Source organism: Helicoverpa armigera, chromosome 3 (genome assembly GCF_030705265.1).
Source record: "Helicoverpa armigera isolate CAAS_96S chromosome 3, ASM3070526v1, whole genome shotgun sequence".
Classification (NCBI taxonomy): Eukaryota; Metazoa; Arthropoda; class Insecta; order Lepidoptera; family Noctuidae; genus Helicoverpa; species Helicoverpa armigera.
Genome location: NC_087122.1, coordinates 8,085,691 through 8,098,570, shown reverse-complemented (window position 1 = coordinate 8,098,570; position 12,880 = coordinate 8,085,691). Strand labels below are relative to the sequence as shown.

General features: G+C 36.6%; 1 protein-coding gene across 7 annotated transcripts in view; it reads right to left on the bottom strand.

Annotated features, from left to right (window-relative positions):
* LOC110375839 (agrin) overlaps positions 1 to 12,880 on the bottom strand; it is a 142,935-nt gene that overhangs the window by 39,648 nt on the left and 90,407 nt on the right. For 3 of the 7 annotated variants that reach the window (XR_007510458.2, XM_049836753.2, XM_049836758.2), the window contains exon 1: positions 8,147 to 8,557. The exons of 2 other annotated variants lie outside the window; for them this stretch is intronic. The gene's annotated coding sequence lies outside the window, so the exon portion shown is untranslated. Of the gene's footprint in view, positions 1 to 8,146; positions 8,558 to 12,880 lie in introns of those variants that run through there. 2 more of the 7 variants (XM_049836755.2, XM_049836754.2) reach the window with 2 other exon arrangements.

The following is a 12,880-nucleotide window of genomic DNA, read 5'->3' as shown; positions in this document are numbered from 1 at the left end:
ATTTTAGGTAAGTATATCTTATTATCCAACCCGCATTGAGCAAGCGTGGTGATTAATGCTCAATCCTTCTCCATGTGAGAGGAGGCCTGTGCCCAGCAGTGGGACGATAAAAAAGGCTGTAACAACATATCTTATTATTCGACTAGTCTTAAAACCATATGCCTCATTAGTCAACTAGGTGTAAACTAGCTGGACATACAGTCTAGGCCATGCCTAGCTTGGCTGGCTTGGCTTAGACAAAATGGATTATTAGGTTTTCATGCCAGGAATTACCCTACTGACCCCAGGCATATACAAACCTAGAGTTTTGAGTTTTTTCGTTCACTGGCATTAGGGTTTACTTTTTGGTCAAAAATGGAAAAAAAAACATTAATTCCATCCCTTGTTTATTCCATTTTTCAATGTCAATCTAGACGAGTATGAATTAAAAATGTTAGCTCCATGTAAACACTGATATAACCCGCGTTGTTTGCAAAAAAAGACAACGTGCAAAAACAAGCACTTCAATCGGAAAAATGCTTGTTCTATTTGTTTGATAGCTAGTGTGTGAAGTTTAGTAAACGTCACAGTGACGTCACCGCCCCGCGGTAGCGTACAGTTTCAGCGACGCTTCGCATAGCCAACAAGAGGGCAGGTACGCTGATGTGTTTGGACGTTCTTGTACGCAAATAGAATCCATTAATATATCTCTTTGATAAAATAATACCCGAATAAATTATTCTTAGTATAACCCAAAAAATCTATTAGAAAGGTTTTTAAACCTCATTTTCAAAACTTTATAAGGCTTGATATGAATAATACATCCACCTATGTTGATAAAAGGAATACGAAAATATGCTTTTCTAATTTCAGCAAAAATACGACCGAAGTTATTTCTCAGGAGGCCATATATTTAAGCCACGAATTTGACAAATATTTCGTACTTGCTCGAGGTAAAACATGGAAAACACGGATCAGCTGTTCCGTCCCTCTTTTGTTTTATATTTTGTTTTATTTACTCTGAAATGCGTAAAGAAGCAGTAAAATTACGGCAGTAGGAAACATGAAGTCCCGGAGAGAGTTTATTACGTAGCTCTTGTTATGTGTTTAAAAAGGTACGGGTTAACATTAATCATGGCGAGGAGAAATCATGTGTAGTGCGGTAAAGGTTCACCCAGCCAAGTAACGAGCGGCCCGACCGATGCTTAACCGACCAATATCGAGCCATCAGCGCGAGTATGGTTTACCTACCACTCCCTAAACTAATTGTTTCTGCGTATTAATTAATAAATGTTAGCTTTGCTAGGCATGTGTTTATTAACAAATCGTGTTAAAACGTTTTGGGCATACGGTTTCGTAGTGACATCATGCTAAACAAGGTGAGCAATAACAATTAGGCTTGACTATCAATACCAGGGCTATAATATGTTGTTCGACGATTTATGGCATTGAAAATTACAAGGGCGATAATAGATCGGGCTTAAGTGCTATAAACCAAGACACATTGATGGTAAGGGTGTAACCGTTTTCGGGTACGTTATGTGTATTTGGAGACAATAACATATGGCGTCTGTTTCAGAAATTGCCGTTACGATATTTTCTGAGTTAGGTATAGGCAGATTAACAACTATGATATGTATGCCAATAAAATAAAGAGAAAAACGGTTGGTCGCTAATAAAAGTTATGCTACATTATGAAATGTTTTTTTTTTATATATATAATTGGGAATTATAATCAAAATCAAAAAAAAAATCAAAAGTCATTTATTCAAACTTGGCTGCAAAACAGCACTTTTCGAACGTCAAAAAATAAATTTACAAAAGACAGCCCCCAAAACGCCCACCCTTCACCACTTCCTATGTGTTTTTGCTGGGAAGAAGAAGTGGCGGAACAAACTCCCCAGCAACACGTCTGTCTGTTAGGTTAGAAGAACCTTAAACATTGTTTGAGATGTACATTTGTATACAATTTAATTTGTATATTACATTAAAGGACAATACAGTAAAATAATTTATACACCACATGCTAGCTAGCACTCACCCTACATACCTTTACTAACTCAAGCATTGAATATGTTTGATGAACAGAAAATTATAGCCTCCAATTATTTACACTTAATAGTATATCAGGGAGTACCCACCTACATGTGCTATTCTTTTGTAAACTAGTAAATTAGACCGCTCAGCCAGAACATATGTAAAATAAAAAGAGTTTACAAATAAAAACAAAAAAAAACTTATATATAGTCAGTAAGACGACCTGGCACCACAAGCAGCACCCGTTCACGAGCATAACGCGAGGATCAGCCATCGCCCCCCTCGCACATTTTTGAGGGAGGAAGGCAACCCGACCGCCGACGCTACCGCAAGCAGTGCCGTCTAAGGGAGCATGACGTACTCACTGCTACACAACTCAATATCAAGATTAAATTATCAGTTCCCGCTAAGTAGTATTTTTTACTAAAATCCAAAACAGAAAATTAATACAAAGAATGTATCTTGTCAATAATGTAAAAACATTAAAAAATAATAATTAAATAATAAATAAAAATAAAATAAATGTCATTGAGTCAAGAAATTGAATGGGAGAAATTTAAATTATCTAAATAATATAGCTAATATAGCTGTCTTGCGTTCATCATGGCGACCAAATATTTTTATCATTCAAATAATCATTGATGGTGTAATATGCTTTTTTTATAAGAACAGCCTTAATTTGTTCTTTGAATTTATTAAACGGCAGTTCTTGTAAGTTCAAAGGAAGCTTATTATAAAAACGAATACCTAAACCCAGGAATGTGTCATGCACTTTATGAAGCCGGTGATAGGGTACACACAGTTTATGCTTATTTCTAGTATTAATGCTATGGACTTCACTTTTTTTGGTATATAAATGTAGGTTCTGTCTAATATACATAATGTTGGCAAAGATGAACTGTGATGCTACAGTGAGAATACCAATTTCTTTAAACAACTCTCTGAGGGAAGTTCTGGTACCTAACTTGTATATTGCACGAATAGCACGTTTTTGTATAATAAATATATTCTCTATATCAGCGGCTTTGCCCCACAACAAAATACCGTAGGACATGACGCAGTGAAAATAGCTGAAATACACTAATCGCGCAGTGTCGACGTCAGTGAACTGTCTAACTTTTCTGACGGCATAGGCAGCAGAACTAAGCCTTCCCGCGAGGCTAGAAATATGTGAACCCCACTGAAGTTTTGTATCAACTGTTATACCCAAAACACGGTAGATGCAACGGTTTGAAGAACCTCGTTGTTTAGGATAACATTAGGACCTAGGTTTTTACATTAGGCAAAGTGAACTTAATGCATTTTGTTTTTAGCATTTAGTACTAAATTGTTTGTTGTAAACCAGTGCGTAACTGTTGAGAGTGCACTGTTTACGTCGTCAAATTGCTCTCTATTTCTGTCAACTTTGAAGATAAGAGATGTGTCATCTGCAAATAATACAACATCGCAGATATTTTTGAGGTGGTAAGGTAAATCATTAATGTACACTAAGAATAAGAATGGACCTAATATTGAGCCTTGTGGCACACCTAGCTGAACTGGAAGGCCCGATGATTTAGCACCATTTACATCTACACATTGCAATCTATGTTGGAGATACGATTCTATTACGTTTAGAGCTCCGTTTTGGACTCCGTAACAGCGTAATTTGCGTAAAAGTGTATCGTGATGGACGCAATCAAAAGCTTTGGAAAGGTCACAGAAGACCCCAATAGCATTTTGAGAATTTTCCCATGCATTATAAATGTGTTTTAAAAGGGCAACACCAGCATCAGTGGTTGAACGACCTTTTGTAAAGCCATATTGTTCTGTATGAAGGAGGCTATTTACATTGAAATATCGTAGCAGCTGCTTGAGTATCAACTTTTCAAAAATTTTACTAAACGCAGGTAAGATGGAAATAGGTCTGAAATTAGTAATGTCCGTCTTATTTCCTGATTTAAATAGAGGTATGACTTTACTGTGTTTCATGAGGTCAGGAAAAACACCAGTGTCAATGCACTTGTTGAATGTAATCGCAAGGTAGGGAGCAATAACGTCAATTATATTAGCTAACAGCTTGATGGAAATATCCCAAAAAATCACCCGTATTTTTTAATTTAAGAGTTTTAAAAACATTTAGTACATCAATTGGAGTAACGTGTTCAAAACTAAACAAAGAATTACATTGAGGCACACTAGCACGCATAAGCTGTTCAGCGTCTGTCGAGGATGAATTTAAGGAGCGAGTCGTGGTTACTGGTATATCCGCAAAGAACTCATTAAAAGCTTTAGCTACATCAGCCGCATTACTAACAAGTTTGTCATCTAATTTAATTTCCAATTTATTTCTATTGTTCACTGACTTGCCAGTTTCATTATTTATGATTCTCCAGGTTGTTTTAATTTTATTTGAGGAGTTTTTAATTGATTCACTTAAAAACTTTGATTTTGCAAAGTTACAGACCTTTTTAAATATTTTTGAATATTGTCTAACATACTCTACAAAATTATCATCAAATCGACAAGTTTTCATACCGTATAACTCATATAGTCTCGCTCTACTTTTATAAATACCTGGAGTGGCCCATTGGTTGAATTTGGCCGAGGTACCTTTAATATTTAAGGTTTTGGTCTTGAACGTAGAATTGAACTCTTTCTGTACAACACCGAATAGAGATCCGTAAATGGCGTTAGGGTCATCGTTATCAAGAACAGAAGGTTCCAGATTTTTTGTTACGTTACTTTTAAATCTAACACAACGACTAGCTGAATAGGGTCTGCATACTATTTTAAGTGGCTCAGTGTGAACTAACATGGGAAAACTAACTTTTTGTCCACAGTGGTCAGACGTGAGATGGTTGATGACTAAGTCATTTGAGGCCTCAGTGTCGCTAAATATGTTATCCAAACAGGTAGAAGAAGTTGCGGTAATGCGAGTTGGTTCAAAAAATAAGTTAACCAGGTTAAACGACTTGAATAAGTTTAAAAGTCTTATAGTTAAAGGAGAATCTTCCAAAATGTTAACATTAAAATCTCCACATATAATTTTACCCTTGGTGCTTGATTTTAATTTATTAAGTAAATCATCAAAAACTGATTCGAATTTATTATAGTCACCTAAGGGGGGCCGGTAAACGCAAACAATAATATAGCGCTCAAGTTCCACGCAAGACAGCTCAATAGTGCGCTCGATAGAAAGATTATCTAAATCAGGGCGTTGTTTACATTTTAACAAGTTTGAAACTAAAACTAAAGAACCGCCTCGAATAGCATTCCTTCTTACAAACGCACTTTGCACAGTGTAATTATTATTATTAATAAATGAAACTTCATGTTCTTTTAGCCAATGTTCAGTTAAGCATAGAACATGAACATTATGGTTCTCCAAAAATAAACTTAACTCTAATTCTTTGCCAGACAAGCCCTGCATATTTTGATGTACAACATTCAATAAATGAGGCCCATCCTTTGTCGCGCCTAATAGTTTAAACTACTGGGCGAATCAATAATTATGTTAGTATTACTACTAACAATATCCTTAGATACATTAGACATACCTGTGTCAGATTGTATAATATATGCTAAAAGATTAGCAATGAGTCTCCTACACCTAGCTGGTAAATACATTGAGTACTCTGTCAATTTAAAATCAGAAATAAACTCATTTATGTCAAAATATAAAATAGCATTAACTAATTGACAAGTCCTATTATAAAGGAACATGTTCAATTCAAATATGTGCCTACTTTGTTCAGCCGATAAGCTATAAGAATATGGTAGTGCACATAATATGAAATTAATTTTATCTAAATTTATTATTAAATTTACATAATCTAATAAATCGTTTTTAGTAACTGCCAAGCTATCCCCATAAATTAATATTACAGTTGAACCTGGGGTAAGCTTAGATGACTTAATATTTTGAATTAAGTGACTAAAACTGGCACCAGGTACACAGTGATTTAAAAAATATTGCTGCGAACACTGATTGAAAATACTTCCAATGCCTTGACCAAACTTATCTGAAAATATATATGTTCTATTGCTATTACTCACACTTGTAACCTTGTCAGAACATTCTTCACATTGAGTGGCCAGGGTTGTGACAGACTGGGGCTCTTGTGAGGGTGACGCACACTGTGACAATTGTGTGGGTGTCACACGGTGTATAACTCATAATGGCTTCTGAAAGTATTCTTTATCTATAGAGGTAATGTAAACTAATTTCAAGACTGACTTGCTTGATAACACGATATCATGCTTGTTGTCTTTCAAAGGGTTACAGCTAAGGTAGATTGCATATCAACATTTTCTGATTATGTAAAAGTTCACTGCAAAACGGGCCAACACAGATTAATTTGGAGTATTAAATGTGTTCAAAATGTTTTGTTTATATAAATTTTTGTATTTACAAATCCAAAAAAACAGAAGTGATGCTATATTTTAACTTTTATTTTTTACATTGGTATGCATAGCAAAATTTTTCGTTCAATATTAATTCTGTTCAATGGTCAATCTATAAAAATAGAGCAATTATTGGAATAACTTGCTGTCCATGTATTGGGTGCGATGCTCAGCACGTAGTATGAACAGACATAAAAAAGTTTCAATAGATCTTCTGAGATTGACAATACCGTCATTTTATAGTAGGTACCTAAATCTATCATTAATCTAAATATTATTACAATTAGGTACTCAACATATACCGTGCTTATGTAGGCTAATGTTTGAAACATTAGAATAATAGTTTAGTGAGCTTACAATATTAATAAAATAATGGGTCATAATACTCATAATATTAAATTACTAAGCTTGCTACGCCGTAGGCAATTGCTACGGCGTAGGCTTACAATTTTTTATTCGTGTAAGTACCTGAGGTCGAATACCGGTGAAAAGAAAACATTGTAGCTTTATTTACATATACCATGTGTTTCAATCATGAAAGGTGGAAGAGGAAAATAAGGAAAATCGTTCTGATACGCGTAGGCTTTAAGCTGACGCTCGAATGCTGCCACATGTTCGACACAGCCCGTTTTATTCATTCGGATTTACCGTTTTATATGAATACACTCATCAATCGAATGAAAAATACTAACTTTATTACTAGAAAGGAACATTATACTGCCAATCAAGAAGCGACGCGAGATATTTTATTACCAGCAGCGATAAAATGCAGTTGAGTGCATTTCGCCGTCCGACTGACGTCTCGCGCGATAATGTCTTAGACTGAACGAACCTCTAGACTAGGATAAACTTAGCGCGTATTATAATATCCCAAAACTCTTTTAGGCGAACATTTTCTTAAATATTTAAAAAGTATTTTTCTACTCAAAAATTTTACCAGCCTTAAACTGGCATTGAACCGGGTCTAAGAAGTAACTAGCTAGCATAAATTAAAGCATCATGTAATTGCACACGCTGTACGCTGGTACGAGTTACGAACACACCGACCATAGTCTGCAAGTTTGTCTATGAGCATGAAGCTAACAGCTGATATAAAAATGTAGCGCTTTCTTTTAGATAATTTTATAATCACATAAATAAAAGCTAGATATTTTTATGTTTATCTTTTTCTGTGTTAGTCAAACTTGCAACTATTTAATTGCTGTAAATGAGCGAGTTTTCCGAAACATTCAGCGTAACATTTTCTTTTCCAAGTAAAAAGAAAGGTAGTGCTTAAACTTTTAAACAAGTTTCAGCCATAAATGCGGGTTAGCAAGATGGAGAAAAATAAAGTTCTTCCCTACATATAGTTTAGTTTAGTGTTCCGCGTGGTGGGCGCGCAACTAATTCTATACATTAGCAAACTTATTTAGATAAACGTTTTTCCGCGTACCTCGTTAACTTAGGGAAATAGAATCGCGTGCAAGACTGTCTGCCACATTTAAATATTTTGAAGTAATTTTTCTACGTACGTATGAACACAAAAATACAAAGCAAAAAGGTCAACGTACGAAACTTGTAATTAAAATAATTAATGGCAAAGTTTCGGAACCACGAATATAATTTTACCGAGACCTCGTAATTTATCTTTGGACTAAAAGAAAATTACTCAATTTCATTTCGGTTTTGTGGGTATTTGTGGGGGTATAATAATGTTTTACAAAGCTACATTAGGTAATTTTAAACTTAATCATAGGTATCTCACATTGATCACTGTCGAACAGGACGGAGGACTCTAATAAGTCGTTCGTTTAACCAAAATAGCATCATAGTACTGCCATCGTGTGTAGTGTGCGTCACAAACTAGTTCATTCTAATCATCAAAAGTGGGTGACAGACCGCGTAGGGCGACGAACCAGTGCACCCATAGAAACGGAACTCGCCTTCAGCACATGTTACTTCAAACGAAAACACATCCAAACGGTACACTGAACACAGTCGTAGGCCTCTTGTCCCGGGAGGGTGGCAGTCCCCATCATTGCACGCGTGTACTTCGCGGCATAAATAGTCTGAAAATATCGGGGTTCGCGATCGCGAGCGTAGTGAGAGCGTCGCGACGACGGCGGCGACGTAAGGTCGGCAGTGCGGCGCGGCGCGGACTGGCACATCCACCCGGCGGACCCCGCCCGCCCTGCGTCTCGCCCGCCTCTGTCACCGCCACTCTTTGCCCAAATCCAGACGAGTTTTCATTAATGTTGTTATCGGTGTAAAAGTTCCAACAAGTCAAACTAAGAACGCACAGCTTTAATTAACTGTCCGTAAAATAACACTAAACAAACGAGGAGATCGGACAGGCTTCAACTGTAGTTATCAATAGTCCAACTTCTTGAATGGAGCGGGATGTTGATTGACTTTGTAATACAAATGACCTGAATACAAAGCCACCTTCAACAAGACAAGTATTTATACAGATATCTATGGGCCGAACCGCTCGCTTAATTCAATACGACTTGTATAAAACTTTATGAAAACTATGTGCCACAATGCCCCAGTTACCCTACTCGGCTATGATGTTCATATTTATTTCCGTGCACTTATGAACATCAAGTTATCACCTATATGCTTTTAGTTAGTTATCTAACAAGCATATAACTCATGATTGACCTTCACTCTAGTAAACTCCACATAAAGGGTACCTACGAGGGTAGGCAAGCCTCATTAATTAGCATGACGCTTTGACATTATTATTATTTTTGAAAGCAATATCGAACTAAAATCACGAATGTCAACGTCAGGGCTCACAATTCACGTCGTGGCTGATTAATAGTGTAGATTACAATTTCATGCAAACGCCAATTCTAAGTAAAGATGTTTATCGCTATGTCGTAGTGAATGAGGTTTGAGTCGGCAGTCGGCTTCCATCGATTGAATACGAGCACAAATTGTAAGAATTATTGATATCGCGCCGGTGGCGGCTCATACAAAAAGTTTATAAAAGGAAGTGGAGCGAACAAACTGGCGGGGAACAAACTTTTATGCGGGGACGCGACGCGAACGTGAACGTTACTTATCTGCCGCCGCCGAGCTGACAGCTGCAGATGAAAAATTGAAATTGTGTGAGATAAAACTACCTAACTGCCGCTGCAATGGCGGCCGAACAATGTGACGACAACAACCACACTTCGTATTTTTAAGCCTCATATTTTTTAAACAATTTGTGTTTACGTACAGGCATTTATAATTTTAATGATATTTAAAATATTTTCTATTAAATAGGTACTGCAATCATTTTTCCTTTATGAAATGTTCATTATCGTGAAGCAGCAAACAACAACACAGAACAATAGTTATTGCGTGATCACTAAATCACAATAAGTGCCCAGCAGTCTGTTCCAGTTACAGGATTTCCCCCAATTTCGTTATAATCTCTAGAGCAGCTTTATTGCTTCGAAGCGCACCCGAACGTATATCATAATCGTTTAAAAGGTGAAATCCGATATGCTAATAAGATCGCTCTCGGTATCAGTGGAGCGCGGGGATGAATGTCGGTTGACAGTGACGCGAGCTGTAACATGCAATAATAACGTGCCTCGCAAACGTCAGCCGGGGACCCTTCTCTATTTATGGACGAAGTACGGCGTCGAGGGCGCCACGTGAAAAGTCTCGCGTAAATCAAAGTCATAAATTCTCCTATCGTGAATGAACATTTCTCTTCGCGGACGTCTACACCGGCTGAATGGATAACGTCGACCCACCCTAGCAGGATCACCTCTACAGTCATTTGCTTTTGTTCGTGGGGCAATTAATAACGACCAGAAGGGCGTTTTCGAACCGCAGGCGCCATTCGCATATCAGTAATGATCTAGCGGTGCGCTACGGCCAACCTCCGGTTCCGCTCAACTATCGATCATATTCACTTAATGAACGGCACATGTGAAATGGTTTGGAGCAAGCCATTGCGGGCTAAGCTTCTAACCTAAACTCGTTTTATTAATTTTGCTACTACGTTTACTATGTTTTATTTATTTCGCGGTGAATATAGTTTCCATTTTTCTTGGTTTAGAAATAAGCAGGGTAGGTTGTACGTGAGCGAGCACTGCTTGAAGCCACATAACTGGGCCATCAACCGTAGCCGGCAGCCAAAGAATGCGACTTTAAGCAGAAGTGTTATGTAACTGAGATATGGCGGAATAGTTTTATACAAACATCACGACTGTTTGCCTTGAAGGCAAATGCTTTATGTATGGAAAACACACATTGCAGCAGTAACGTTTAAGTAGCAAAAAGTGTAATACTATCGCTTTCATACTAACCGACCCCGCGGAAAAACCGAGCAGAAAGTTCGCTAGTGTGTGAGCTCTAAAATATTAATGAGGTGTAACGATACATGACATAATAACGAAACATAAAATAAATGTTAGTCAAATAATGACAGCAATTTAAATTTATCACAGAACTAATAACATGTGTCTAAATACCCTCATAACGACAGTAATAACTTGACACATTATCGCGTGATGTATAACATTAAAAGCTTTCAGATGGCAAGTATTCATAATGGGATTCACCTTTATTAACCCTAGATTACTACTCTACGTCGCAGAGGCGCCCGCGTTTTTGATATATTGCTTTATCTTTTTATCCTTTGCGCGTACGGCATTCACGTTCTAGGACATCTCAGTCCATGCCAGCACGTGTCCCAGGACGGTGGTTGCGTTACAGTAAGTGTAATAGTTTTTTTGATATTACTACCCTTGGCGCTCCAAAGACGTATGAGTAGTTTGTATGTAAGTTTTACGCTATTAATCAAATTATTTTGTTAGTGTTTTTTTGTTAATTATTAGTTACTCTATATATCTTTTGTAAATTTATATGTTATATATTGTCATATAATATCAAAAAAAATATTAAAAACCCTAAGTCGAAGACAATTTATGAAAAAACTTAGCACGCAGTTACTACTGAATGGATGCAAAAAAGCACCTACGTTGAAGCGCAATATCCGGGATATAATTGAAGTCATCCTAAAAAAAACCTTCCGATGACTGTTCTGGAGAAAATGAGGGTCCACCACCGCCAAAAAAAAGAAGATATTGCTCTTATTGTATACATCTAAAAAGAAAAGGGTGTCCAAAATGACGTGTGCCAAGTGCCAAAAATCTATACATCAAGTTCATATATATATAGGATGCATCTAAAATATTTTTTTTGTTACATTGTTAGTTTTTTTTAGTTGATTACTTCATAATTCACTATTTTTCAAGAGAATTGTATACTTTAAGTTTTTATTTTTTTATTTTTAATGAGAACACTGTTAAATTGCCTGAGTTCCTAAAATTTGTTTCTAAGATTTATTTGATTAAAGATTTTATAATAAAAATATATAAATATTAATTAAAAATGTGTTTTTCTTTTTTTAGTAATCTACACAATTACATAAACAGTCAAAACATATCAATCATACTAATAGGTTTTTAATAAAACCATTAGTAAATATGATGCGCCTCGCAAGCGTATGAGTAGTTTCTTTGTGTGTCGCAACAAGAGTAGTAATGTAGGGTTAACATGAAAAGGATACAATTTTTAAACGCTTTTATCAAGTTACATAAAACATTTCTGAACACATAATTTGTTCTCTAAAGTAATGCTTTTAGATTTTCATTACACAAATAAAGTCAGGAGACTTTCTCAGTGACATAAAACTGTAACATTAGCACACAACGAGGCAAGTTGTACAAGTAACTAATAAACTCTCATAACACAGCTTTACACGAATACTTCAGCGAGGATTTCTTTCCATTCCGCACGTCACATTAGGCCGGCGCGGACCAAACATTGGATAAGTTCTGTATTGTTGTTTACGGCAAACTTGGAACATAGCAGGGGCAATTCACCTCATAAATTCTAGTGTAATAACAGCTCACAGTTTCCCTAGACACTTGTAAGAGCACCGCAATAAGGTACCGGCGCTAAGTAACCGGGTCACTTCGCCGCATCGATACCTCACTAATATACGTCATGTTGTGTATGTAGCCTATCCGAAGGCTACGGGCACACCGCAATCGTTACAACACTCGACCTATGCATTGAGACCCATACCTGTAAACTGACGGACTTCTAATAGCCCTGCATGCTAATACTCGGCACGAATGCTACTTAGTATTTGCATACTATTTACACACATAAAGTCTATGTTCCGTACAAATATGCCATGAAAATAACGTCCTTGTTAAAATGTAGTATACCGTTAATCTCCGGAACTATTCAATCGATTTGGTTATTACATTCTCTATTGAAAGGTACGTGTCCCGAGGGCGAAATAAACTATAATATTTCATCCCGGAGAGCGAAGTGGTTCCTAGGGGTAAACCCAAAAAATCTCGAGGGCAATAAGCTATTTATAAATAGTTATCCGAACTGAAAGGAATTTTAGTAATCGTATAACGGCTATCGGTACCATATTCAAATAGTATTAATCCTTTAAATACGACAAGGGGCG